Source organism: Patagioenas fasciata, chromosome 5 (genome assembly GCF_037038585.1).
Source record: "Patagioenas fasciata isolate bPatFas1 chromosome 5, bPatFas1.hap1, whole genome shotgun sequence".
Taxonomy (NCBI): domain Eukaryota; kingdom Metazoa; phylum Chordata; class Aves; order Columbiformes; family Columbidae; genus Patagioenas; species Patagioenas fasciata.
The window spans coordinates 40067006-40093825 of record NC_092524.1 but is presented as its reverse complement, the minus strand read 5'-3'; the positions used below and the strand labels follow the sequence as shown (position 1 = coordinate 40093825).

The 26820-nt window shown below is 35.4% G+C and overlaps 1 protein-coding gene across 3 annotated transcripts in view; it reads left to right on the top strand.

The window, feature by feature from the left end:
* NOVA1 (NOVA alternative splicing regulator 1) overlaps positions 1-26820 on the top strand; it is a 148353-nt gene that overhangs the window by 50115 nt on the left and 71418 nt on the right. The window contains exon 2 of one of the 3 annotated variants that reach the window (XM_071809366.1): positions 7083-7167. The exons of the other annotated variants lie outside the window; for them this stretch is intronic. The gene's annotated coding sequence lies outside the window, so the exon portion shown is untranslated. The remainder of the gene's footprint in view (positions 1-7082; positions 7168-26820) is intronic. 3 annotated transcript variants of the gene reach the window in all.

The following is a 26820-nucleotide window of genomic DNA, read 5'->3' as shown; positions in this document are numbered from 1 at the left end:
GATAATATTTAATAATATATAATAATGAAGTCTTCAAAGCATTAATGGTATCAACTATTTCAACTTGAACTGCAGCAACATCAGGTCTTACCTACAACTGATAGACTAACTATAGCCCAAATTAATGATATTATAGAATATTGAATTTGGCTTTAGTGGGCAGAGGTTGACAGTTTGTTAGTTCTGTGACTAACAGAAAATAATAGTGGACCAAGAACTCCCCAAGCCTTCTGTTTTATTGTGATATAGATGCAGTAAAGTTATAGGACACCTTTAGCTTTCCTTACTTACGTTACATAATATACAACCTTTAAAGCTTAAACTACCCCACTTTAAATTTCAGTAAAACACCAGCATGCTTTTTATTTTAGATTTGCAGTGTTTATATCCTTTTAGTTCTAATTAGTTTTTCAGATCTAACAATATGTATGAATAGTCAATGTATCAAAAAAGAATATTGCAATAACAAATCAAAATATACATTTTTATAAATTTTTTTTAGATCAGCTAAAATGATGGCTTCTTGCCTGTTTAGAAATGTACAGGCATATGTAATAAATTTTGTATGCTTTCTAGTGGTGTATGCTTTCTTACTAATGAAATTTCTGAAGTGCATAAAACATATTTTAGCTCATCACTTTTCTGCCATCTTCCTGACATATTATTGTCATGTACTGTGTTGAAATTTTTCATTTATACTAGTGTTAAGCTTGAGGTATTTGAAATTGTCTAAACACCATTCTACTTTTGATAAAGCCCTCACATTCAGATTTTGTTAAAATCAATTTCTCAAAATTCATTTAACTTCTCTATCATTAAGGAAAGTTGAATGTCAGTCACCAGCAGCTGAAACAATATAATTTTCAAGTATTAGAGTGGGTTATGTCTTTGAAACTTTAAACAAGAAAGTCTAATATTCTTCCCCTAATCTCCTCACCTTAACAGCACCCTCCAATCAGAAACTAACTAGATAAAGTGTTGTCAGGCATCGGAACAGGCTGTCACTAAAAAAAAAAAGGTGGTTCTAGCAGCAGAGGAAGACTGTTTCACCAAGTCTTGATTTAAACAAAGATCTGCTTATGAAGCTTTAAGGTTCTTACTGTTGAGACTCTGACAAGTATCTCAACTGTGATTTGGGGCTGGGCAGTATCTCTCTTTACTTTATAGTTGCATCTGCCTCAGTTACATTTGGGTTTATTTTCTGCATTGTGTACTTTCTCTCTCTGAAATATGTTACGGAGGACAGTCTTGTTCTATACCAAAGCCAGAGATGAAAGCTTTGTGGTCTAACAGTTAATAGAGGTAATAAATATTGCAAAGTTCAGTCCTGTATAAGCATATGATATGTAGTTTGTGGAAGCACATTAATTCTGGATTTTGTTATTGGAATAGCTTTTAGACTGAAATACAAGCTCTTCTTATGGTGAAAAGAAACTCTTATATGATTGGTATGTTGTAGCAGAACAAAAAAGCAACTTTTATTTTAGTTTTAGTCTTCAGCCGAATGTCTCATTTGCCATTTAGAATGTATTATTGTGGAGGAGAATAAGAGTGTCAGTGTTTACTTTACTCAAGATCTTAAATATATGATGTAGTGATAAAAAGGCTTAAAAATACATAATTTCTAACTCAGTACAGAAGACTAAATGCAATGTAATACTACATGGAAAGTTGCTATTAGTATATCTTTAAAAGCATATTTTTTGCAACAGTATTATAAATCTAGTTCTACAACGTGCAGTGCCTTAATGAGGATGTCTTGTCATATTAGGATGGTAAAATAAAGCTGCCTTTTAAATAAATGGTTGTCTAGTCATGGAGTTTGTTTTCTAAGGCAGATTACAAATAAACATGCTGAGCAGGTGTTTGAAGATTTAGTTCTACTGTACAAGCAGTACAGTACTGTACTTTCTGCTTTAAACTAAAGATAACTGAATTGTCTAATTTAGTTTTAGTTAATGATACAATTTAAACAATGTAACCTTGTAATTAAACAAACTTAATTGTCTAAAATAGACAATTTAGTTTAACAGGTTTATTGAAATGCCTTTCCAAAAGTATATGAAATTGCACACAAAAAGTAGGAGTTCTTTGCAAACTAAATGCTTTTGAATATTTTCCCACTTATCTACAGAACTTTAACTGACATTATTCACAAAGTGAAACATTTTCTATTCAGTCACATTTTAGTTATGAAGAACTTAAGTGCTGCAGATAACTCCACAGTACTTTTTTCGCTTGTTCTGTTTTCTATTCACGTGTATGAGCAGCCACACTAAACAATTTGTAATGTATGTGGACATTTTCTTCTGTTTCAGTTGTAGTAGTTGAGAAACAGAAAGTACTGCACAGCTGTCCTTTATTACTGAAGTAGAAAGCGAACATGGGAAGAAAATCAGTGCCATTAAAACATGTTTGAAATATGTTTGTCTCCTTTATACTGAACTTTACTTGCTCTAAAAAATAAAAAAATGAAGTGAATGCACTCGAACTGCCACTACTGCATGCGTGTGAATATTTGCATTCTGTTCTTTACCAAATTTCAGTTCAGCAGTCTGACTGTCAAGGAGGAATGCCTTGGACATAAAGTCATCAATACAATACTGATGTTAAGGAATTCAGATGAAGTGTGGCTTCAGGAATACCAATGTATAGACTCCTAGTTCTGTTTTGATAGGTTAATTAACCTAAGTTTGTGAGTTTGAGTATAGTCCTTGAGCATAGTTCTAGAAAAATACCAGTTACACACATCCTGCTACTTTATTCCTTTCAAGCTTTTGATCGGATTCTTCATTCTGTTCTTCATGACCAACTTAAGTGTCTCATCTTACTTATTTTTTTCCAGGTGTACCAGATTCTTAGTGGAAATTCTAGAATTAAAAAAAAAAAAAAGTTCTTAAATTGGAATCCTCAGTGCAGATATTGACCCTTTAGAGAGGTGAAACTTCAAGTGTGCTGCTGTGAAGGTGACGTTAAGGAAAGATTTCTGTAACTTATTTTGGTCAAAAACTTTTTTCATGTTAAAAACCTGTCACCCTCCATTGCACCTGAATATCATATACTGGAGTAGAAACAATTCCAAAGTGTGTCTTAAAATGAAAATTTTAGGAGTGAAATCATATAAAGGACAGTAGAGTGCATATTTTTTGCTGCTTCCCAAATTTTTCTCTTCATTTTAGATAAATATTGCCAAAGAGATAAACAGTCATGTTTTTTAAAATACCTGATGCCAATTACAAAAACAAAAATATGTTCACTTCTGCAAAACCATCCTTAGTAAGGGAAAAGTAAATCAAATCATATCTCCTCTTTTAATTATTTTTATATTTCAGGTGTGGTGTGATATATCAGAAAATACTATTTCATGCTGTGAAAGAATATGATAAAGTACAGGATACATAACTAATAGAACACATCTACTCTTTTGTATAACAACATAAATATAAGCACATACCAAAATAGTCAGAATGTAAAATCATTTATGTGTATATGTATCTATTTTTCTATATATTCCCTTTAAGATAAAAGGAATAAATTATTTTTATTTTTTAATAGAAGTTGTCTTCCAATAATAAGACCTTCAGTCTTTTGTGAAATTATGGACTGGATGTATAACCTTACAACCCTTACAAAGGAATTCTCTTTCTGCCTATGTCTAGAAGAGAGAGAAGCTTCAGGAAAAAAATTCAAAATAGTTGTATGATTTGCAATAAAACATATAAATTGGTTATTTTATGACATTCTAGATTACTTGTTAGAGCAACAGGTGTAATTTCTCTGCAGAATTTTTTTTTTCCTGTTTTCTGTTAGATCATACTAATTTTCTTGGGAATAAATACCTGAGTACCCAAATGTTTTAATTCCTCTCTAACAAATGGAGTAGCTGTAGTATGGTGGTATTTGTATTTGTTTAAATGCATATTTGCTTTACTGAAAGATTTACATTCTGGAGTTCTTTCACCTGAAATTTAGATATTTTTTGATACTGAAGAAAAAATTTAAACACAGTATTTTAATGTTCTCTGAATAGCAGAATTATTATTACTGAGTAGCAGTTTTTGACACAGTGCATCAATTCCATGCATTTAGTAAAATATTTGGCACCAGGTAGTCAGTGTTCCATTACAAATTATAAACACTTAGATGAGGGTGTTACACTTCCAGATGTATTTGAAGTTTAAATTATGGTATTTACAGAATTAGGAAGACAGTTCTGCAGTGTCAAAAAATTAAGCCAGGCAAGGTGACATTCATCTCCATCAACTTCATTAAGCCACTTCAAATGAAAGATAAATCTGGGACCAGTACTATTCAATACATTCATCAATTACTTGGATGAGGGAATAGAGTGCACTGTCAGCAAGTTTGCTGATGACACCAAACTGGGAGGAGTGGCTGACATGCCAGAAGGCTGTGCTACCATCCAGTGAGACCTGGACAAGCTGGAGAGTTGGGCAGGGAGAAATTTAATGAAATATAACAAGGACAAGTGTAGAATCTTGCATCTGGGCAGGAACAACCCCAGGTTCCAGTGTAAGTTGGAGAATGACCTGTTGGAGAGCAGTGTAGGGGAAAGGGACCTGGGGGCACCATGGTGGACAGCAGGATGACCATGAGCCAGCACTGTGCCCCTGTGGCCGGGAAGGCCAATGGCATCCTGGGGTGTATTAGAAGGGGAGCGGTTAGTATGTCGAGAGAGGTTCTTCTCCCCCTCTACTCTGCCCTGGTGAGACCACATCTGGAATATTGTGTCCAGCTCTGGGCCCCTCAGCTCAAGAAGGACAGGGAACTGCTGGAGAGAGTCCAACGCAGAGCCATGAAGATGTTTAACGGAGTGGAGCATCGCCCTGATGAGGAAAGGCTGAAGGAGCCAGGTCTCTTTAGCTTGGAGAAGAGGAAACTGAGGGCTGACCTCATTAATGTTTATAAATATGTAAAAGGTTGAGTTTCACAAGGACAGAGCTAGGCTCTTCTCAGCGACAGCCAATGATAGGACAAGGGACAGTAGGTACAAACTGAAACACAAGAGGTTCAACTTAAATATGAGAAGAAACTTCTTTACAGTGAGGGTGACAGAACACTGTAACAGGCTGCCCAGGGAGGGTGTGGAGTCTCCTTCTCTAGAGACATTCAAAACCCACCTGGACACTTTCCTGTGTAACCTCATCTGGGTGTTCCTGCTCCTCCAGGGGGATTGGACTAGGTGATTTTTCGAGGTCCCTTCCAATCCCTAGCGTTCTGTGATATATTAAAAATATAAGGAATATTTTTAAAAACAGTTTTCTGGAGAAGTGTGGATATGAGTGGTTCTGCATTAAGCTTGAATATTGTATGTGTTCAGTGCGTTTGCAGAATACCTAATGTAAAGGGTGAAGCAATCTGTGGATCATGTTAATTATTTTAAATTTTTGACTGAATATAGAGAAGGTACTGGTAGTCATACTTTTTCTACCAAGTAAATATTTTTCTTCCCACAAAAAATAAGGAAAATGAACTTCTTCAAATTATTTGCTGAACTTGTATAATGAATACATACATATATAATATACACACTCACACAAAGCCTAAGTTATCTTATATGTGCGATCATACCTAATCCTAATTGAAACTTTTGAGTGCTTTTGTCTTCACTGTCAAAAACATAACTGTACAAAAAGCTGCTGTTGGAACTGAAGAAATCCGTAATCCATAGAACCTGATCTGTTCTTTTAAATGCAGCAATCTACATGATGTCATATAATTTTATCTTTTTTTTTTTTTTTAATGTATGAATTACTATGAGTTTTCTGAATATTTTCTTTGTCTCATTATTAGCTCAGTTTCTATTGCAGTTACAGCAGTAGGACTTTTGTATGGGTTAATGCTTGGACAGTTGCCATCTCTTGCAACATTTTGAAATTTGAAGAAGCATCTGTTAAAGCTACTGATTGCATATTTGAGAAGATTTATAGAATCAGAAAATATACACATATATGTACAAAAGTTTGTAACTCACTTTTGAAGAAGGTCTTTTTTTCTGCTTTTTAATTCAGCTATTGTTTTCATGGGGACTAATTGGATTTGTTATGCTATAAAACAGAACTTGTGCTTTTATTCACAAGTCTAGTTGGAACATAACTAGTACTGAGAAGAAAAATCTTCATGTTAATGTTCTATAGCTGTTAAATTGTTCCCCTTAAAGATGTAATTTTTCCTGTAGTAATCATTAGTATAGAGTGGTTTTTTTTCATTAACCAAAGAACTTAACTTCAAAACAAGAAAATGTCGGTCATTTACTTTTCCTGCAAATTGTATTAGAATTATTTTTAACAACCACTTTATTTTTTTGTGCATACGTATTACAAACATTAACTAAAATCAATGTTCTTACTTCCAAATCAGAAGTTCCAAAGCACATAGTTAACACCTTATTAGTATTCTCTAGGATAAGAGTAGTGTTTAATTGTTATGTAAGGCTCAAGATCACAGATACAAATATAAAAATTACTGTAATTTCTATTTCCCAGTTTTGTTCGGGATACTTTGTAGGGCTTCTGTTCTTAAAGGATCATCTTATGTTGTGGAATCTAATTTTACGTTTAATTCCTCCTATGACAGCTTGATTTACTCTTTTGTTTTAATTTCTCTTAATTTTCTCTAATACATTAATCCTCTATATGACTTTTGTAGTGAATGAACAAATCCAAGGCTCTTGATGATTTGTTTATCATCAAGTTCAAGAGTGCATTGGAAGTTAAAAAGTCTCCATTTCTCTTTAGCAAGAATATTATATGTATACCGGTTAAAAGCAAAGGTGACATATTTTTTTTCCAGAGAACTAAATAAAACATTAAGAGTTTTTCTGGTATTCCCCAGTTTCCAAAAGAGCATATTAACATATTAGTCCATACATTCCTACAAGCCTTAGCTATTTTAGACTTGAGAGAACTAATTGAAATCAGATATACTTGTTAGAGAAGATACAGCATAAGCAAGCTTGTAGTCATTACATAGGCAAAAAAACCCCAAAACAACAAAGCAGATACTTCAATTTCAGAAATCTGCAGAGCAGTGACATGGCATTCCATTCAATTTTTTACCAGATATCACAGACTGGAAATGTGAGCTTTGGCTGATACTGCTGGGAAGGAGAGTGCGGCAGGCAGCTGTAATTCCCATCCTGTAAAGGTACTGATACTTAAAGTCTATGTAGTCCAAATTGGTACACAAAAATACTAAAATGTTGAATTTCGACCTTAGATCTATTTTCAAAGTTCGTTTTCTGCCAACCATTCCTAGGTGTTCTGTGGATACGTTTACAATTTTTTGTTTTTTAGATATCAGAAAGGGGAAGATACTTTGGAGTTCTTGCAAATTGCTTCCTGAAATACTTGCTTAAAATAAGCATACAGCGCTGTGTGGAATGCAAGATTTTCTAGTGCTTTCCTAGGGTTTGACTTGAACAACCGATTTCTGAAGTCAATGATATCCAGTTGATTTAAATTAGACCAAGATTTTATTCCATGTACTTGTAAGTTTGCTTGCTCCAAAATCAAGTTAACTCTCATTTTTCTGCCTCAGAAAATGTAGCTTAAACTTAAGTCCTATTTATTCTTAAAAAAAAAAAAGAGATTTTTTCTAGTTTTAGAGTGATTATTAACAGTGTGATGTTGCTGAAAGTTATTTCAGCAAAAGGTGAGCTGCAGACAGTTGTTCCAGTACATTCATTGATTGTATCTTGTAATAGTACTTCAGACAAACGTGATGCTACCAATTACAGTTATGGTTCTTACAGGAAAGAATCATAGCAAAAAAGAAATTTACTTGTGAAATAAGATGATTTTTTTTTTTTTAATATACTCTTAAGGAATCATAAAGCCTAGAGAGTGACTGAACAAGACTCCATCTACTGTAAAACCCATTCCGTTTTATATGTTTTCAGGGAGTATGGAGTGGCACAGGAAGGAAATGGCATATCGCTGGAAAGTTGCTCTAATACAGCACAGGATTCTTGTGAGAAATTCCTTCTAATATTACATCACCCTGTTATGTTTTTCACAGTTTACAGTCTTAATTTCTTCATTTTTTTTTATGCCACTTCTGTTCATATCATAACCACATTAAAATAAATTTAGCAGGTTAAGTAGTCTTTCATCAGTGTTAGTGCACATCCAATAGTGTGACAATTTAGTACTCATACTGCATTATGAGGGGACTTATGGGTTTGGTAGTAAAATTATTTTTGATTTTTAATAATGTTTGCTATTTTTTAACATTACATTTCACTGTCTTAACATGAGATTCAACAAATAGAAATAAGTCTCAGCTGCTTCCACTCCAATGAATGTTTCTGACAATAAGTAGCACTTCAGTAGAATTTATGATTGCTTATCAGACTTGGTAGCTTGAGGGAAAGTACTTTTCTTTTTCCTGTTCTGTGTCAAAGGAGAGTCTGAAAGATTTTTTTTTTTTCATTTTTATAGGTACTGACTTAAGGTCAGCAGTGACACTAACACACATTTTCAGATATAATAGTAAACTCATTCTGTAAACTATCCGCAGTGTGAAAAATTATTAAGATTAGGTTTTCATCATAGTTTTAGAAAAATACATATATATACGTAACAAGAATAATATATTTTAATTAAGGAATAGTTTTACACTGCTGTTTTTTTTCTTTACGTAGTTGGTATTTGAAGGCGATTGATTAATTAAGATGAGCATGAAAAACTATGGCCACCTTTATAACCTTTTATTGAACTCTCTGCGGATTCATAAATGTAATGTCAGGTGGAAGATATTAGTGTAATTTTTTTCTCCTATCTGCAGTCCCCAGAAATAAAGTGGTTTTCTATATGTTATTTTGTGTTTGACGAACTTAAACCTGTACTTTTTCCACATTTTTAAAGCATTTTGTACAAACCCATCCTAGAAACCTAATTGGGTACATGGTGTATACCAATACTGAGTTAATCCTCTCTTCCTTTTCTGTAAAACTGGATGAAACTCCTGTTTCTCACTCACTCACTCTGTTCTTCTTCCTGAACCACACATGTATGCAACTTGTTCACACACATTTCAGTTACTGGATTTGGCTCTTCAACTACAAGAAACTGATCCATTTGTGACTTTGTCTTCAAATATCTCATATTATTTAGCAGATTGTATGCCATCATCTCATTTCACTCTCTGTGCCAGATATTTGCTTTCTAAAATCCTATATTTACTTGACATGTCTTACACACAGATTTGGTCAGGATTGTGGGGGTTTTCTTTGTTTCTTGTGATGGCTCATGTATCTAGTTTTCCTGTCCCTGATTCCTAGGACATCTTGTCTTGACTGTGCTCATCTTCTTATAGATATTTTACTTGGAACTTTATTAAAGAATTGGAAAGCTGATCTCACTTTCTTCACAGACACTTCCTTTTCACCCATTTGCAGTTACTCCAGATAACCTACTCTTTCAAGACTGTAGCTTGTGTGTCAAATTGCATAGCCAATCTATGAAATTTCAGATTGCATGTGTCTAAACTGTTTGTTTGTAAAAACCTTCAAATGCTTGTTCTTCTTTACAGGTCACCAGAGCCTTATCTAAGTCCTTCTGTTTCTTCAAAAAGCTACTTCCAAAGTCATTTGGCTAAGCTCTTTCTCTGATCACACCACTTCAGTTTCAGTGCTTTCCAATCTATATCATGTCAAATGTAAAATGTTGTTCCTGATAATCAGTTTTCTATACTTTAAGTTCTTTTTCTGTAAAGAATTTAACCTTGTTGGAGTCAACAGGCTTTGTTAATAACTGTAATTGCCCCAAACTATGTGTGATAACCTTGCATGAAGAAAGCTATATTCTCAAAACCATTTGAGCTTATTTTCCAAACCTATTTGTGAGTTATGAGTTCATGACACCTTCCCTTTCCTGATTATTACTGATCACACACAACAAGTATGCTACTCTTCTGAAAACTACGTTTCGTGGACTTCTGTTGAGTTTTGTGCGTTAATAACTGCCATGAAATTAAGTTGAGAAAACAGGTGTTCACACAAAATCAGATACTCTTCTCTATAGCATATGAAAATTCTTATGTTCAAACATTTTAGTTTTACGTTTAGCGTAATAGTCATGTTAAAAATGAAGGGTTTTTTTTACCTTTTTTTACCTTTTTACCTTTTTTACCTTCACATTTAATGCAGAAATATGTCCATATCTGAATAACAGGATAAACAAAGAGTTTCTCTTTTATATTTTCATACATTACAATTAGATCATAGAATATATATTTCTTACAAATGTACAGACTTTGAGTTTTCATAGTACTGAAGAAGTCTGCCAATATGCAGTAACCACTTTTTCCTTCTGCTGCGTGGCTTATAATTGTTATTTTATGCTGATTTAATGTCTTCCTTGAGAATACTTTCAAGGACATCTTTGATTAGATTGATCAGACTTAATGAATATGTATATATATATTGGACTAAATTGTAGGATGCATTTAAAAATAAACTGTCCCGTGTGCTTCATATTATAGTAGATCGCAGTGAAAGAATAGGGCCATCCATTCTGAATGTGAGATAAGGTAACTAACTTAACTCTAAAAATATTGTAAAAATAAACCCTTTAATTCAGAAATTAAATCATTCATTCTGAAGTTTGAAATTAACCTATGTCCTACTTACAGAGATATAGTTTTTTCTTGCCTTTTCTTCTTTCAATGCCAGTTAAAAGTTGAAAGCTCTGTATGGCTAAAAGATGAACTTTAAGATGAAACAGCCCTGGACATTAGGGGACACATGTTTTTAATAGAAGTTAAATAAAATGCGTCTATGTCTGCTCTGTTGACAGGTTGCTTGTTGAAATACTATTTAGAGTTCTGTTTGAAAGTAGAGGAAGGTATGCATGGAGGAACAGTCTGCTTTTAGACGGTACTTTAGTAACCTAAGAACTTTTCTAAGTCTGTCTGGTATGGTACAGTGTAAGATGCTAATCATATGGGTTTGAGTGACAATCAGTTTAACTGAAAGAGCTCCTCTTCCTTTCTAATGCCTTTTTTCATCCCACTTCAAAATATTTGAAGTACAATTGAGCACTATACTGACAGATGGCATTGTGAAATGACTTTATCAGATTTCCATAGAGGCTGTTTTTTCAGGTTTCCTTTCTACCTGTCATTCGTGAAAACCAAATATGACTTTAATGACTCAATCTTTTTTTGTTTGTTTTTTGTTTGGTTTGGGTTTTTTTGTTGGTTGGTTTTTTTTCCGAAACCTTCCATAGCCCAAAATAAGGCTCATTACACAAAGTATGGACTAATTAATTATAAAGAGTACATTTTTTAGCAAATACTGCTCTGAACAATATTTCTGAAGCCTTTCAATAAGGCTTGTTCTATAGGAATTTTAACGGCAGTGAAAATGTTTGCTTAAATTCTTGGACCATAAAGCATGAACCAATGGGACCCAAAGATACGTACATGAGTGTGTGTGAGAAAGAGAAAATTAATGGGAAAATAAATTATGTTGAATAAAGAAAAACGCTTCTGGAGGAGTTGGCAACATCAGGTTTATTGTTTTTACCAAAGAATTTCAACCTAAAATAAACTGTCTGATGATAAATGTACAACAATTGCTAATATAAATCAGACTGTTTTTTATCATTATGTAACACTATATGGACTTTTTTTTAAATAAAGATGATGAAATTTGATAAGTCTCATAACCTATTAGACATAGCAAATGTAGAATCACGCATCTATTAACTTTCTACAAATACTGTAAACTATATCAAAGATACATTTTAATTCGGAATTCTACTAGGAATTGGTGTCTTTCATCATTTCCATGCGAAGTTATAGCAAGTGTTCTTAACTTTAAAATGGAGCTGTTGCTTTAGAATGTAATAGATCTGAAAATTGGTTTTCTTTTTTTTTTTTTTTTCCTTAAACTTTGGTAAGTTAGTAGCTGTATGTATCAAAGCATATTTAAATGTTGATATCAGCAGTGCTTTTACACAACTTTTTTTTTTTTATGATGTTCAGATATTTCTTCAAAGTCAGTGTACTTGATGTAAACATTATTGAAAAATTATTTCGAAGTATGTTTAAATTACTGTTACTTATGAACATACATTTATTGTACCTGTTTTTCAGAACATTGCTTTTACATTCATGTGTTTAACTTCATAGTCATTGAACTGGATATTCAATACATTTAAAAGCCTCTGTACACATTTCTTTTTAGTTAACTTGAGAGAGTTATAACATATTGTGTTTTGTGTACTTGCATTTTGTATGACTATACTTACGTCAGCCTGCTTGCTTAATACTGCCTTTATTCATTTTCTTTATATTTTTAAATATAGTAACATACGTTGAACTTACTTCAAGTGCAGGGTAGCTTCTTGATAATCAAAATTCCTGCTAGACAAAAGAAAGAACTATACTGGCTATACTGTGTCAGTGGAAAAGCACTTGTGTTCTCTGCATACATCCTTTACATTCTCTTCTGTTACAGAGATACATCTTGATTCCTCAATTCTATCTTGTTGTGTAATGACTTGGAAGACATAATGTCTGCCCTGATCAATTTTGCAATTACCTTGTACTGATTAGTGAAATGTAATGTTCTGAATAACTATCCCTTAAATTAAATGTCATGTATTGAGTTATGGTTTTAACACAACGTCTGACAATGTGTAAAATACAAATGTTATTTCCATAATAGTTTACTTAGGCTACATAATGGTTACTGCTTTCTGAAGCCGTAGATGAGGAGAAACCTCCATGTTCAAGAAGGGCAATACCTTGTGTTGAATTTGAATGTCTGTATTGTGTATGTGTCAATAACACTGAATACCTATGCAGATTTTGTTCTGATGAAATCTGTGATTTAAACCTTCTGCATTACAAAGAGGTTTTTGCAGATTTTCATCTTTAGAAATACAATAATAAATTCTTAACATTTGGGTTTCTCTTTGACTATTTACATTGAGCCAATAATTTTATTAATATAATGTAAAATTTCATTCTTCGTTGTGTGAAATCATGGTCAGTTCAGAGTCCATTATTTTTGTGTGTGAAGTTAGGATTGCTTTTCCATTTGTATATCACGTTTGTGTACATAGAATGGCATTTTCCGTCCTTTTACACAGTTACTTAGTCCTGAGACCATTCTGTGGTTCTTCACTGTGTCACATGTCCGTATTGCCTAAAAGTCATCATCAAAATAACAGAAAGCTCAGCACTGTGTCTGCTCCCATTTTCCAGATCCTTCGTTGCATATCCCTATTTAAATGATCTCCGTTGTGAAAATGGATAGTTTAGTCTTTCCCTCTTTCCTTTTGATAATTATTTTTTCCATGTAAGGACATTTCTTCTAAGTCTGTAGCAGTTTTGTTTCCTAATAAGCTTTTGGAAAGGACATTGCTGCTTCCTTTCTAAATGGTTTTCAATAAAGGCTCTCTTTGCTCTTGTAATTAAAAAATAACCTTTCACAATCTCCTTCATAAAACTTGTTCAGAGTATTTTTTTTAATCTACCATTTCATCATTGAATCTTCAAATTTTAATTTAGTAGCTTGTTATAAAATAATTTGGAATATGTATTCGGAATGTTATGCTATATTCTTCATATCATTTACATTGCGGTGCAATTTTGTTGTCTTCTGATCTGTGACCAGTGCATTACTACTAAAAGTCCATAGTCAGAAACAGTATTTTCAACCATATCTTACCTTGTTAACAGGACAGTGTAGATGCTGTTCAAATCTAACACATTTTCCTCATAGTCTACACAGTAATCTTGCAGTCTTTCCTAGAATCATTCTTATAAATATTGTATTTCTTTTTATGGCCTCATCTTTCCTGGTAATTCTCCTGATCATAAATCCCACAAAATCTACCTAATGGGCAGTACAGAAAACATAGTACTGTATAATATCAAACTAAACTTAGATTAAAAAGGTTAACTTTTACATGTCAATACTACAGGAAAGAACAGAAATGTTCCTAGATTATATCGCAAAGCTCCCAAAATAAAAGTTTTCATATACTCTCTTTATTTTAACTATTATAGCTGATGTAATGACAATTTTAAATACCTTTTTTTTTTTTTCATTGACACTGACAACCAGTTTTGTTGTCAGAAAAGTTAGTTTATTTATAATTGGTAATTGCCTTAAAAATATTTAAGATTCCATACATTACCTTGCACTTTTTTTATGCTGAATTTTATCTTTTTCATCTAATTAAATACCTTTGTATTGATACATATGTTCTTCTTTACAGTGCTTATCTAAAGGGACTGGGAGATGTCAAAACATTGAAAATTATTCCTGGATAATTTTCAACACTATATTTGCACAAGTAAAAAGGGAAGATTGATAACCTGAACTACTACTGATAATCAGTGTCACTTTCACACATCACATTTGTATCCAGATACTGAGAAAAAATTTTGCGCTATAGATGAGGGAGAGGTTGTATCAAAATATGGCAAGAAAGAATGCTGCAGTAAATTAAATTTCCATTAGAAAATGTGGGGATGATGACTAAACAAAAGCTAAATCCATGCAAGGACAAAATTAAAAACAAAGTGTAAAGAGAACTGTGGAAGAGAATCATAGAGCAATTTGGTTTGGGAGGAATATCAGAAGATATCTATCCCAAATTCCTTCTTCAGGCAGAGACAGCTGTGCTGAAAGGCCAGATTGCTAAAAATTACAGAATCACATGTATACTCAAGATGTATTTCTGTGAAGGAAGTTGCATTGCAGCTTGTTGAAAGAAAGTGGTGGAAAATTGTAAACATAAAAGAGAATACAGGGAAATTCAGAAACTTGTCAGTTTTAATAAAATTTGTATATCCTGTCCAGTCCATGTGGACAGACACTTGACTATGTGCCTTGAATTCCTTGCTCTATTATTTCTTGTCAGTTCAGAGAAGTTCTTAGATATTTGCAAGCTGGTACTTGTTTGTTGCCATATCAGGCAACACTGGTGAACTAGGATGAAACTGTTTTTCCTGGGTGTAAGAACTGAGTGAATTCTGAGTCATGTTAATAATAGCTGTAGCTGGACAGTGTTGGTTTTTTAGTGTGTGTAAGCTTAGAAGAAATAGACCTAAAAAAAATGAGATTATTTTAATGCTGGCACCATTACTTAATCTCAAAATCACTGCCATTATTAATATTTCTAATCCTTCATCCAAGTCTGAGTTTGTGGGTTTGTTTGGATCTTGTTCTTTCTGTGTACATGTAATTCTCGGTGGTATCCACATGTGGAAAAATGTTAATGCTTTTACTTTTTCTTATCTAAAAATATTTGTCTTTTGGGTATTAATATTCTATAGAGGAACCATCTCTTATTTTTTTACAGCACGCGACATGGTTGTTTCTCATCTAGCTAGAGCTTCTGGTTCTCAAAACGAGTAGTAATTAACCAGAATTAGTGACTAGAATTGGTGTAAGAAAAGGTGTTACCGTAATGGTAGGAGGCAGTATGTTAATCCATTGGAAGAAATATGCTTGAGCATTTTGTGCTTGAGCATGTTATGCAGAGCTGCCTCACTAATCATAGTTGTATGGATCACAAAAATTATAATTGCTTTCTGGGAAGCGATGAGGTATCTACAACTTTCATTTAGAAGTTTTAGTCTTATTTTTTTCTTATTTTGATGCTAAACGGAACTATTTGATTTTTACTGTAAGTTTTGTGCTGTTGCGCATTTTTCTTGACAAAGTCATTGCATCTTCAAGTATCTGTCCAGCTACAGCAGATGACCACTGTTCTGTTCATCTCAACAAAGAATGCCTATTTCATTTATTATACCCAAAGGATGTGTTCAGCCTTTGGAAGTAAATAGAAACAAATACCAATTGTATTACAGAAATATTGGAATCCTAACAACAGAGAGAAAAGTAATGATTAGGAACATAATGGTGATAGTTTAAAAGCCTTTTTGGGAACAAAGGAAAGGTTTTGAGTGCCTTCAAATTCATTATGAGATAGAATTGTGTTTAATTTTTGAATAGCATGGCTTTCAGAAGTCTTAAATTTCTCACCAGATGTCTTTCCAAAAGTGGGAAAGGAAACCCATAATCCTAAGACCTAAGATTCAATGGCAGTGACTGTGGATAAGTTATTATGAAGATATGGAATGCCCATTTAAAGACCTAAAGGAAACAATGGTGCTTAGTGTACCAGGGGTTCTGAAATGTAAGGAATTGCCATTTGTGTTCTGGAATAGTAGTAGTAAACCCTAGTGAAAGGTCCTGAGATAAGAGTTAAAATAGCCAAGGCCACAGAACTGTAAGATGATTGCTATATGTATTATTTTATAAAGGCACAACCTGAATATGTGAACCCTCCAAAGAAATGGATATGAATAAAAATAACACTGAGAATCTCAGCACCACAGTTAACCACAAAAAAGAAGGAAGGCGGGAATGGGAAAAAAAGTTTGCATCTCTGGTTGTGTCTGTCTGCAAGGTCAAGCATGCCTGAGTGTGTCCTTGGGCACTGAAGCGTGTGTGGCTCTGCTACTGAACTGGTAGTTTTTCCTGCCACAGAGCATTCTGTTCCATCATCAGCTGCCCCTGAACAATTTATGGCGTGGTTCAGCTGTCAGGACATCGCAAGGACTTCATCCAGTAGCCAATTTGAATGTGACATCTTGTTTTGGTAACTGAGAACCTCTAATGAGCACCCAGGGAAGGCTGGTCCTTGCCAGATGATCTTGATGACCAAGAATAGTTCACTAGCTGAGGCTGTTGCCTTCATATTTACAAATTCTGTCTAATAGAAATTCTTCTACATGTCAGTTCTGAAGAGGGAGTAAGTCGAGTACATATGTAGTTAAATATGTCCTTATTCTGTGTTCTGGAAAAGGTTTTTCTCCTTAACTCATGCGGCTTCCATCCAAATTTGTAGGCATCTTCACGCTGGTACTGTCAGAGCCACATAGTGGTTTTTTGGTGAAGGTCTCAGCCTTTTTTTTTTTTGGAGGAGCATGTCAGATGTCAGTCGTGATGCTGAACAAGTCCATGATAGATTTAGGGACTTTATTGTTCCAGGTCTCGTAAACATTTGTATGGTTTGGTTCTTACTGTGATAAGCAGCTATGAAAGGTGATATAGAAAGTGAGTTGGGCCAGCTAGACTTAAGGGACATTGGAGAGTCTTGATTTTAATGAGACAGTCTTCCTCTTCTTAGGCTATATTCATGACATACCACTTTCTTGGACATTATATTGTGGTGTTTGATACTTCAGGTTTTAATGTAATTTTCTGCAAGTGATATTGATAGCTATTATGAAGTATTTTATTAGTAAACTTTGGCATAAAGATTGACTATGATGAGATACACTGCCTGAGTGTTCTTCCCCATGTTACCTTTTAATTGTGTCTGTGAATGTGACATACTAAGGATTTCTGAAATATATATGATCTGAGTTAGGAACAATGATTCTTATTCTTTTTCACCTGACGTATTAGATGGTTTTCAGTATTTTCTGTATTTGTGTTAGGAGCTGAATTGTGGATCTAATCTAATACTCTATCTCTCTGGTATAATTCTGTCTAGAGACAGAATGTAGATAAAATTGTTTCTTTATCATTGAAGGAATCAAAATACTGGAAACAACTTCTTTGTGTGCAGTTCCATTCTTCTGCTGCCCCTCTCCCCTGCTAGTATGGCAGTAAAAAAATGTCTGTTCTTAACTATTCTCAAAGTAAGTCTAGTATGTCCTTCACTCAGAAGTGTAAATATAAGTAAATTGTAATGTTTAACTTCCAGGCTATTAAGGAAGTACTCTGATTATGAAACAGTGAAGTCTTGCCTCTGCTAATATTTATTTTCATTTTTGTTTTATTAAACAAAGGAATGTTGAAGTGTTTTTTGTTAAAACCAGTAGCTCAAGAGGCTGGAGGTATTAAAGTCTATGGTATGAAAACTCTTTCTGACCCTCTCGTAGTTCCACCTGTTTGTTCTAACGGAGTCCAAATAATAATGTTCATGAGAGCCCATCACAAACTGAAGGACAATTTTTGTAAATTGAAGTTGCACTATCATAAATCTTTTTCTACAGTGGAATTATTCTAGGTTTGTTTATTATCTTCTGCTTATTTTAGTCAGAACACCTTTCCCATTGCCAACCTGAACTTTTTTTTCCACCATCTGTATGTCTTAGGAGCGTATCCGTTCATGTCTGGTACCTTTGGACTCTGAGGAGTAGGGTGTTTACTACAATTTCTGTGAGCAGTTGTTGCTTAGAAATCTGTTGGTTCATTTTCAGAGGAACTTGCAGCATTAATTTGCATAGCTAAAGTCTCATTTTGGGGTTTTCACCCTGCTGCGTAGGATTGTTTTCAAGGTTTATGCTTCAAGTAACACTTTCGCTTTTCTACGGATTGTGGAAACTTACTAAAGCACTTTTGAAAATTAAAAAAACAAATATCTTACTTCATCAGAGTAAGTTTTGTAATTGGGCAAAATGAAGTTTGTCCTCTTTCTGATTGTATTGGTGCTGCATAGAAAATATCTTTTAACGCCTTTCAGAAGCTTCAATTCAAGGAATTTGAATATTTTTTCATGCCCACCCAGACATGAAAACTGATAGCAGCACTACCTGTTCTGTTGTCATTCATTACTGTTTCTCTAAAGACAAAAAGAATGAGACACACTCCTTTCAGTCTGTCCAGTGCTCTTCTGTTGAAAAGAGCTTGAAGAAATCTTTCCTTTGTCAGAACAAATAGTGGGTATGCTGATGTCAGCTATGTCTTCTGTATTTCTAACATTTTAAAAGTCAGCCGAAACAAGATGTAGAATGTCTTTGATCTGCTGGTCCTTTAAGAGGAAATTCAAGTCATTCACTGCACTAGTGGTGACAGCTTCTGAATTTCTCAGTACATGTCATACTGTAATATGTTATCTAGATACTGATTTCTAGTCTCAATAACATTAAGCTTATTTGTGACAGTAAAATCATTGTGCTTCATTTTTCCCCAATGACTTGTCAAGTTGTTCATGAGATTCTGAAGGTGAAGAATCATTAGAGCATGTAATCTGTTGTAAACACAAGTCTCTCCAATACTAAAAATAATATAGATGTAATTTAAAGCTATACTAAATATATCACTGCTAACAGGAGTTCCTTTGGGACATTGAGTAATTTCTGTCTAGATAACTTGTATTTATTTATTTTTTTTTTTTTAAAGGATAGGTTCACTTTAGTTTTGGTGTCATTATGGCTTCTAAAGTGTGTTTAGGGCAAAAGAGGTTTATCAGGACTGAAGAAAAAAAGCTGCCCAACATTCTTCAGTTCTATAAAAATATTAAATAATCTGATCAAAATTTAAATGCTTTTTCATTCATACTTAACCCTTGCTTTGTTTTGAATACTGCGATTCTCCACATACAAACCTTTCACAATATCCTATAAGATGTAATATATGTGCTGCTAGGATAGTTTTATGTAGCCTCGTTTTTGTTTTGGTTTTTTTTGTCTGTAGAAATTTCTCTGATGATAAACCCATATAATAAGAACGCTGAATGACAGATGCTGTAAAAGGGAATTCAATTACATGGAATTGGGAATTATGATGTTTTATGTTTGTTTTAGCCTGAAACCTAAATGTTGATCTGGACTTCTTTTTCTTTTAATCTTCAGTGGCTTATGAACATAGACTCATAGAGTAGTTTGGGTTGGAAGCGACCTTCAAAAGTCATCTGGTCCAAACCCCCTGTAATGAGCAGGGACATCTTGAACTAGATCAGGTTGCTCAGAGCTCCCTCCGGCCTGGCCTTGAATGTTTCCAGGGATGGGGTATCTACCACCTCTCTGGGCAACCTGTTCAAGTGTTCTACCACCCTCATAAAAAACTTCTTCTTCATGTTTACCCTGCATCTCCTCTCTTTTAGTTTAAAACCATTACCTCTTGTCCTGTCATAACACATCCTTCTAAAACGTCTGTCCCCATCTTTCTTATAGACTCCTTTTAAGTACTGAAAGGCTGCAATAAAGTCTCCTCAGAGCCTTCTCTTCTGCAGGCTGATCAACCCCAACTCTTTCAACCTTTCAACACAGAAGAGGTGTTCCATCTCTCTGATCATCTTGGTGGCCTCCTCTGGACCATCTCCAACAAGTCCATGTCTTTCCTGTTCTGAGGGCTCCAGAGCTGGATGCAGGACTCCAGGTGGCATCTCACCAGAGCAGAGGGGCAGAATCACCTCCCTCAGCTACCTGGCCACTCTCCTTTTGATACAGCCAAGATAACATTGGCCTTCTGGGCTGCAAGTGCACAATGCCAGCTCATGTCCAATCTTTCATCCACCAGTACCCCCCAAGTCCTTCTCTGCATGGCTGCTCTCAATCACTTCATCCCCCAGCCTGTATTGATACCGAGGGTTACCCCAGCCCAGGTGCAGGACCCTGCAGTTGGCCTTGTTGAACCTCATGAGGTTCACATGGGCCTACTTCTCAAGCTTGTCCAGGTCCCTCTGGATGGCATCCCATCCCTCAGGTGTGTCAGGCATACCACTCAGCTTGGTGTCATCTGCAAAGCTTGCAGGGGGTGCATTTGATCACAATATCTATATAATTGATTAAGATATTAAACAGTACTGGTCCCAGTACAGACCCCTGAGGGATACCACATGTCACTGGTGTCCATCCAGACATTATGCCATTGACCACTACTCTCTGGGTACATCCCAGAGAGATATTGCTTTCACTCACTTCCTATACTTATCTTCTCCCTTTATAATTAAGAAACTAAAGCACTAAACTATCTGTCTTTTGATTGTAATTTTTATGCTTAGTTATGTGTGAGGAAATCTAGAAAAGTATAAAGAAAATCTAAAAAACTGCTGCTGTCAATTCTTTTTTATATAGTTTGATTTTTTTATTGCTGAGGTAGTTATCTCTATGCAAAGCCCCAGTGAAACCAGGGCTCTTGAGTTTTTCACGTGTCAGCAATTAGTAAAAGAAACTCTCAGTGGGCTTACAGAGCTGGTGTTTAAAGTAAGCTAATACTGTCATTTAAGGGAGTTTAGTTTGAGATGTCACCTCAAAGCACAGACCTTTAATTTTAGTGAGAGCTGAAGTATTATGCAAGCGTTTTAACTAGAACATTGGCTGCTTGTTTATGGTTGCTTTTTCTTTGCCATAGGAAAGATAACATTCCTCTGTGGTTCATAATGAAATTTTTGTGAGTGAGAAACTATGATTTCCAATGGATGATGTTGTTTTCCTATTAAAAAAAAAAATCAGTCTGAAAACAAATTCTGTAGTGAAAACCACTGAATTTGACTTTAGGGACAATAGTCAGAGTCATAATATTAAAACAGTTTGCCTATATTGCTGTAAGATTGCAGTATTGAGTTGTCTTTTTAATGGATATATTGTCAGCATTGTTGCAGATAACTGCTGAAAGTTAATTATGTGTATTTCATTCTGTTTCCTTAACACTGTATTTCATACCTTGTAACAGAGCAGAGTAGGTTCTTGCACAGTTTGAATTCTGCCACTCAGGACAGACTGACCTTAGCATTCTACCTGTCTGCTTTTCTGTCTTCCTTGGCTACAGTACATATTAGTGATTATTTGGGAGGATAATCTTATCCAAGAGAATACAAAGAAGAATTTTCTCTAAAACATCTGTATATTTGATAATGGTTTACATTGAGATATCACAGTTGACATTACGTTTTCAGAAAGATGAATTAAATAATAAAATAACTGTCTTAAGACTTTAAAAAAACCTAGAGAAATGCTTTCAGTAGAATTTTTCTCCAAGTTCCATGTTTACCTACTTTTCCAGCATAATCTTGTTGTAAAAACAAAATCATCTCTTCTTTGATTATAAAATTAAATGTATTTTTCTGTGTTGAAGATAGTGAGGCTGACAATTAGTTTGAAAGAGAAAATAACATGGACTCATATTTTCCATTGTAACTACTGTCTGCCAAAAGAAGACTTATTTTTCTACGGTTTTGATTATATTCTTAAAAATAATTTTTGAAAATTCAGTGTGCCCACAGCTTTTAGAAGAACTTCAGCTAGAATATATTGTTTGAATTTATAGAAAGCAAACTAAAGTGGCTTTTACATACAGTTATTTAATATGATGTTTTATGAAACAATATTAAATGTTTTTAGATCTATGTTTGTAGCTTTCTTAAAAGATCAAAGCACTTGTCATATGCCAAAATCTGTTAAACTTTGTTTTTGTTTTGGGTATAAAATAAAACTCTTTAAAGTGTGGTTTGACCTAAGTCTGATGTATTGCTTTACTTGGCCCTATATCAGGACTGTTGTGGTTTTCCATTTCTGTTTTCAGTAGAGTCTTCATGTGTTTTGATTTCAAATCCTTGCATAGCAGCTGCTCTTTATTGGGTAGTAAAAACTTGCTCTGGTAGGTCTTTACTATAACATTGAGATACTAGGTTTTTTGCATTTTTTATTATTTTGTTCAAATTAAACTGAGATTTTTCCGTGCATGCCAAATGATGCATTTGTGTATTATAATTTAGAATTTAAGTTTAGATGTTATAGTAGCTTATTTTTTAGCGAAGACGTTTTCCAGTATAGGAAGATTCTGTAATTAGAACCATGGTCAAAGTTTCATACAGATAAATCTTTATTGATGACCCAGTGTAGGATGAAAGAAAGACTGCACTACTTTTTTTGTGTTTCATATAAATTTCAACCCTGCCTATTGATGAAGTACTTTCATTTATACTCAGCTTTAAAATGTGTGATCATTATCTGATTTCAGTTTTTTGCTTGATTTCATTGATACCTTATTTAAATAGTGGTTGAGAATGTTTTTTCCTCCTTCCAAAACTGGCAGACCTTGTATTATGAAAAAGCTATTTACTCTGAAAAAGTAATTTTAAAAAGTGCTAAGCTTTTATACATACGTGCATGTGTATGTCTGTGTATGCATATATGTCTGTGCAAATGAGGGGGTCTGTAATAAGTATGATCATGCAGTATTCAGGATCTCATGTGGCAGGAACAGGATAGCAAGCAGAATTGCAACCCTGGACTTCAGCAGGGCAAACTTTGACCTTTTCAGGCAATTGCTGGGGGAAATCCCATGGGCAAGGCTGCTTGAAGATAAAGGGGCCCAAGATAGTTGGTTAGTGTTCAGGGACTGTTTCTACCGGGCACAAGATCAGAGCATCCCAACACATAGGAAGTCAAGGAAGGGAGCCAGGAGACCTGCATGGTTAAACAGGGAACTGCTGGGTATGCTCAAGTGGAAGAGGAGAGTTTATAGATCATGGAAGGAGGGGCTGGCCACTTGGGGACAATATAAAGCTGTTGTCAGAGGATGTAGGGAGGCAACTAGGAAAGCTAAGGCCTCCTTAGAATTAAACCTGGCGAAAGGGGTCAAGGACAACAGAAGGAGCTTTTTCAAATACGTGGCAGATAAAACTAACACCAGAGGCAATGTAGGTCAACTGATGAATGAGGTGGGTGCCCTGGTGACAGAAGATACAGAGAAGGCAGAGTTACTGAATGCCATCTTTGTCTACTCTGCTGGAGACTGTCCTAAGGAATCACATACCCCTGAGGCCCCAGAGGAAAGCAGGACAATGGAGGAGTTTGCCTCAGTTGATGAGGACTGGGTTAGGGAGCAATTAGGCAATCTGGACAACCATAAATCCATGGGTCCAGATGGGATGCACCTGGGGGTGCTGAGGGAGCTGGCTGACGTCATTGCTGGACCGCTCTCCATCATCTTTGCCAAGTCTTGGGAGACTGGAGAGGTGTCTGAGGACTGGAGGAAAGCAAATGTCACTCCAGTCTTCAAAAAGGGCAAGAAGGAGGACCCGGGCAACTATAGACCTGTCAGCCTCACCTCCATCCCTGGGAAGCTGATGGAACGACTTATCCTTGGTGCCATCTCAAGGCATATCAGGGATAAGAAGGTCATTAGGGGCAGTCAACATGGCTTCACTAAGGGGAAGTCGTGCTTGACCAGCCTCATTGACTTTTATGAGGATATAACAAGATGGATGGATGATGGCAGAGTGGTGGATGTGGTCTACCTTGACTTCAGTAAAGCATTTGACACAGTCTCCCACAGCATCCTTACAGCTAAACTGAGGGAGTGTGGTCTGGATGATTGGCTAGTGAGGTGCACTGTGAACTGGCTAAAGGGAGGAAGCCAGAGAGTCGTGGTCAATGGGGCGGGAGTCCAGTTGGAGGCCTGTATCTAGTGGAGTGCCTCAGGGACGATTGGACGAGGGAATAGAGTGTACTATCAGCAAGTTTGCTGATGACAGCAAGCTGGGAGGAGTGGCTGACGCTCCAGAAGGCTGTGCTGCCATCCAGTGAGACCTGGACAGACTGGAGAGTTGCGGGGGGGAGAAATTTAATGAAATATAACAAGGGCAAGTGTAGAGTCTTGCATCTGGGCAGGAACAACCGCAGGTTCCAGTATAAGCTGGGGAATGACCTATTAGAGAGCAGCGTAGGGGAAAGGGACCTGGGGGTCCTGGTGGACAGCGGGATGACCATGAGCCAGCACTGTGCCCTTGTGGCCAGAAAGGCCAATGGCATCCTCGGGTGTATTAGAAGGGGGCTAGATAGTAGGTCAAGGCAGGTTCTTCTCCCCCTCTACTCTGCCCTGGTGAGACCACATCTGGAATATTGTGTCCAGTTCTGGGCCCTTCAATTCAAGAAGGGCAGGGAACTGCTGGAGAGGATCCAGCACAGAGCCACAAAGATGATGAAGGGAGTGGAGCATCTCCCTGATGAGGAAAGGCTGAGAGAACTGGGTCTCTATAGCTTGGAGAAGAGGAGACTGAGTGGTGACCTCATTAATGTTTACAAATATATGAAGGGTGAGTGCCACGAGGATGGAGACAGGCTCTTCTCAGTGACAACCAATGACAGGACAAGAGGTAATGGGTTCAAACTGGAACACAAGAGGTTCCACTTAAATTTGAGAAGAAACCTCTTTTCAGTAAGGGTAACAAAACTTGAACAGGCTGCCCAGGGGTGTTGTGGAGTCTCCTACTCTGGAGACATTCAAAGCCTGCCTGGACGCCTTCCTGTGTAACCTCATCTGGGTGTTTCTGCTCCAGCAGGGGTGTTGGACTAGAATATCTTTTGAGGTCCTTTCCAATCCCTAACATTCTGTGATTCTGTGATTCTCCAATTTTACACTGTTGTTTTGTGGTTTTTACCAACAGACAGTTTTATAGAATGTCTTAGACAAGATGCTTAGCAGAGGTATATATATTCAACTAAAAAATGAGAAAAGTGTACAGTTACCTGTAAGAGGGAAGGTTATCCTGGTATATGAGCTGGTTTTATTTTTGGTGTAAATAATCTTTGCTGTAATCTTGCCTTACCCATTGATTTGGATGTAAAAGAAGTTGCAAGGGTCACATGAGTTGCTTTATTATAATATATAAAGGTATAGCACAAGCACTTTCGACGCAAGTACACAAAAATCATTTTAGTACTGAATAAATTAAGAGTAATTTGATTTAAACTTAATCTCTTAGGACAGTGGTTGTGGATTTTATTATCTGTTTTTGTTATTATGTATAGCGATTAACAGTCTGTAGTTAGACATGCTGTTTAATGCGGAGTCCACTGGACTCATTACAAGAGTTCTGTTTTGGATTATGCCTTTAGCAGTGCTTATCCACTCAAACAACCCTTACAATTTAATCTAAGTGGAGAGATGCTGGTGTTTGGGGATTTGTTGAAACAAATCAATACCAACAGGTTCTAAAGCAAGAGTACCTTTCCTTGACCCATTTTAAGAAAATATCTTACAGTGCTTATTCATGTTGTGATGGTACCTTAAGTCCCAACTTGAGCAGGACATTCCAAGGACAGTTGTGATAAAGTCTGCTCCACTGAATTCTTAATTTAAATTGTGCACAAAATACAGCTGAATGATCATAGAATAGGAGAAGACAGTAAGAGATCAGAAGATTATTTTAGATAGGTGTTTATGCATGGGATAGCCATGACAAATGTCACAAAATGACACATTAGGTAGTAAGAATTATGGTAACACAGATATTTAACAGATGTTAAGATGTTAACTTTGGGTCTTTTAACTGTAAGTTCTTTCAGAGCATAAAAGGACAAAAGTGGAATGAAAATGTGGGTGCTTATAGGATAAGCCAATGAGTAGGTGTCCATGACTGGAAGTAAAAGGCAAGGATGGTGAGGCAAAACACTGGTGAAAATATTTAATTTGATACAGTAAACAGAGAAAACCACCACAGAATAATTAAAATGGAGGCTGATTCAGAACTATACCATGAGAATGAGCCTTTCAGTATTACTTTGGTTGTGTGTGTTGGGCAGAGATTATTGCAAGTTTGGGATTTTATTCAAAAATACGCAAATGTAAATGCAACCTTGGTACATGAGTTGAAGATTTATCCACATAAGCCTAGGAAAGTAGAATGCAAAAAGCAAGATAGGAGTTAATTTTCTAGTTTACTTTTAACAATGTGTCAGTGTACAGGTCTTCAGTTTATAACAAGTGTATTTTAGAAGTGACAGGTGCATTTTTATGTAAAAAAAGATAATTCCAGGAAGATAAAAATACCATTACAGGACTCAGGCATGACTTACTAAAAATTTTACTCAAATGAACTTCTGGCGTTCCTTCCCTCACGTCCTCTCTACTGTTTTATTCTCAGGGATACTGTGTAAATGTCAATTGCAGTTTAAAGTAGGATTAGTTCTTTAGTTGTACAAGTGATGTGCTTCTTTTGGAGACTTCACCTTTAAAATAATTAAAAAATCAGCTTATTAAAAAAACAAACAAAACAAAACAAAAATGCAAAAAAACCCCAACCAATC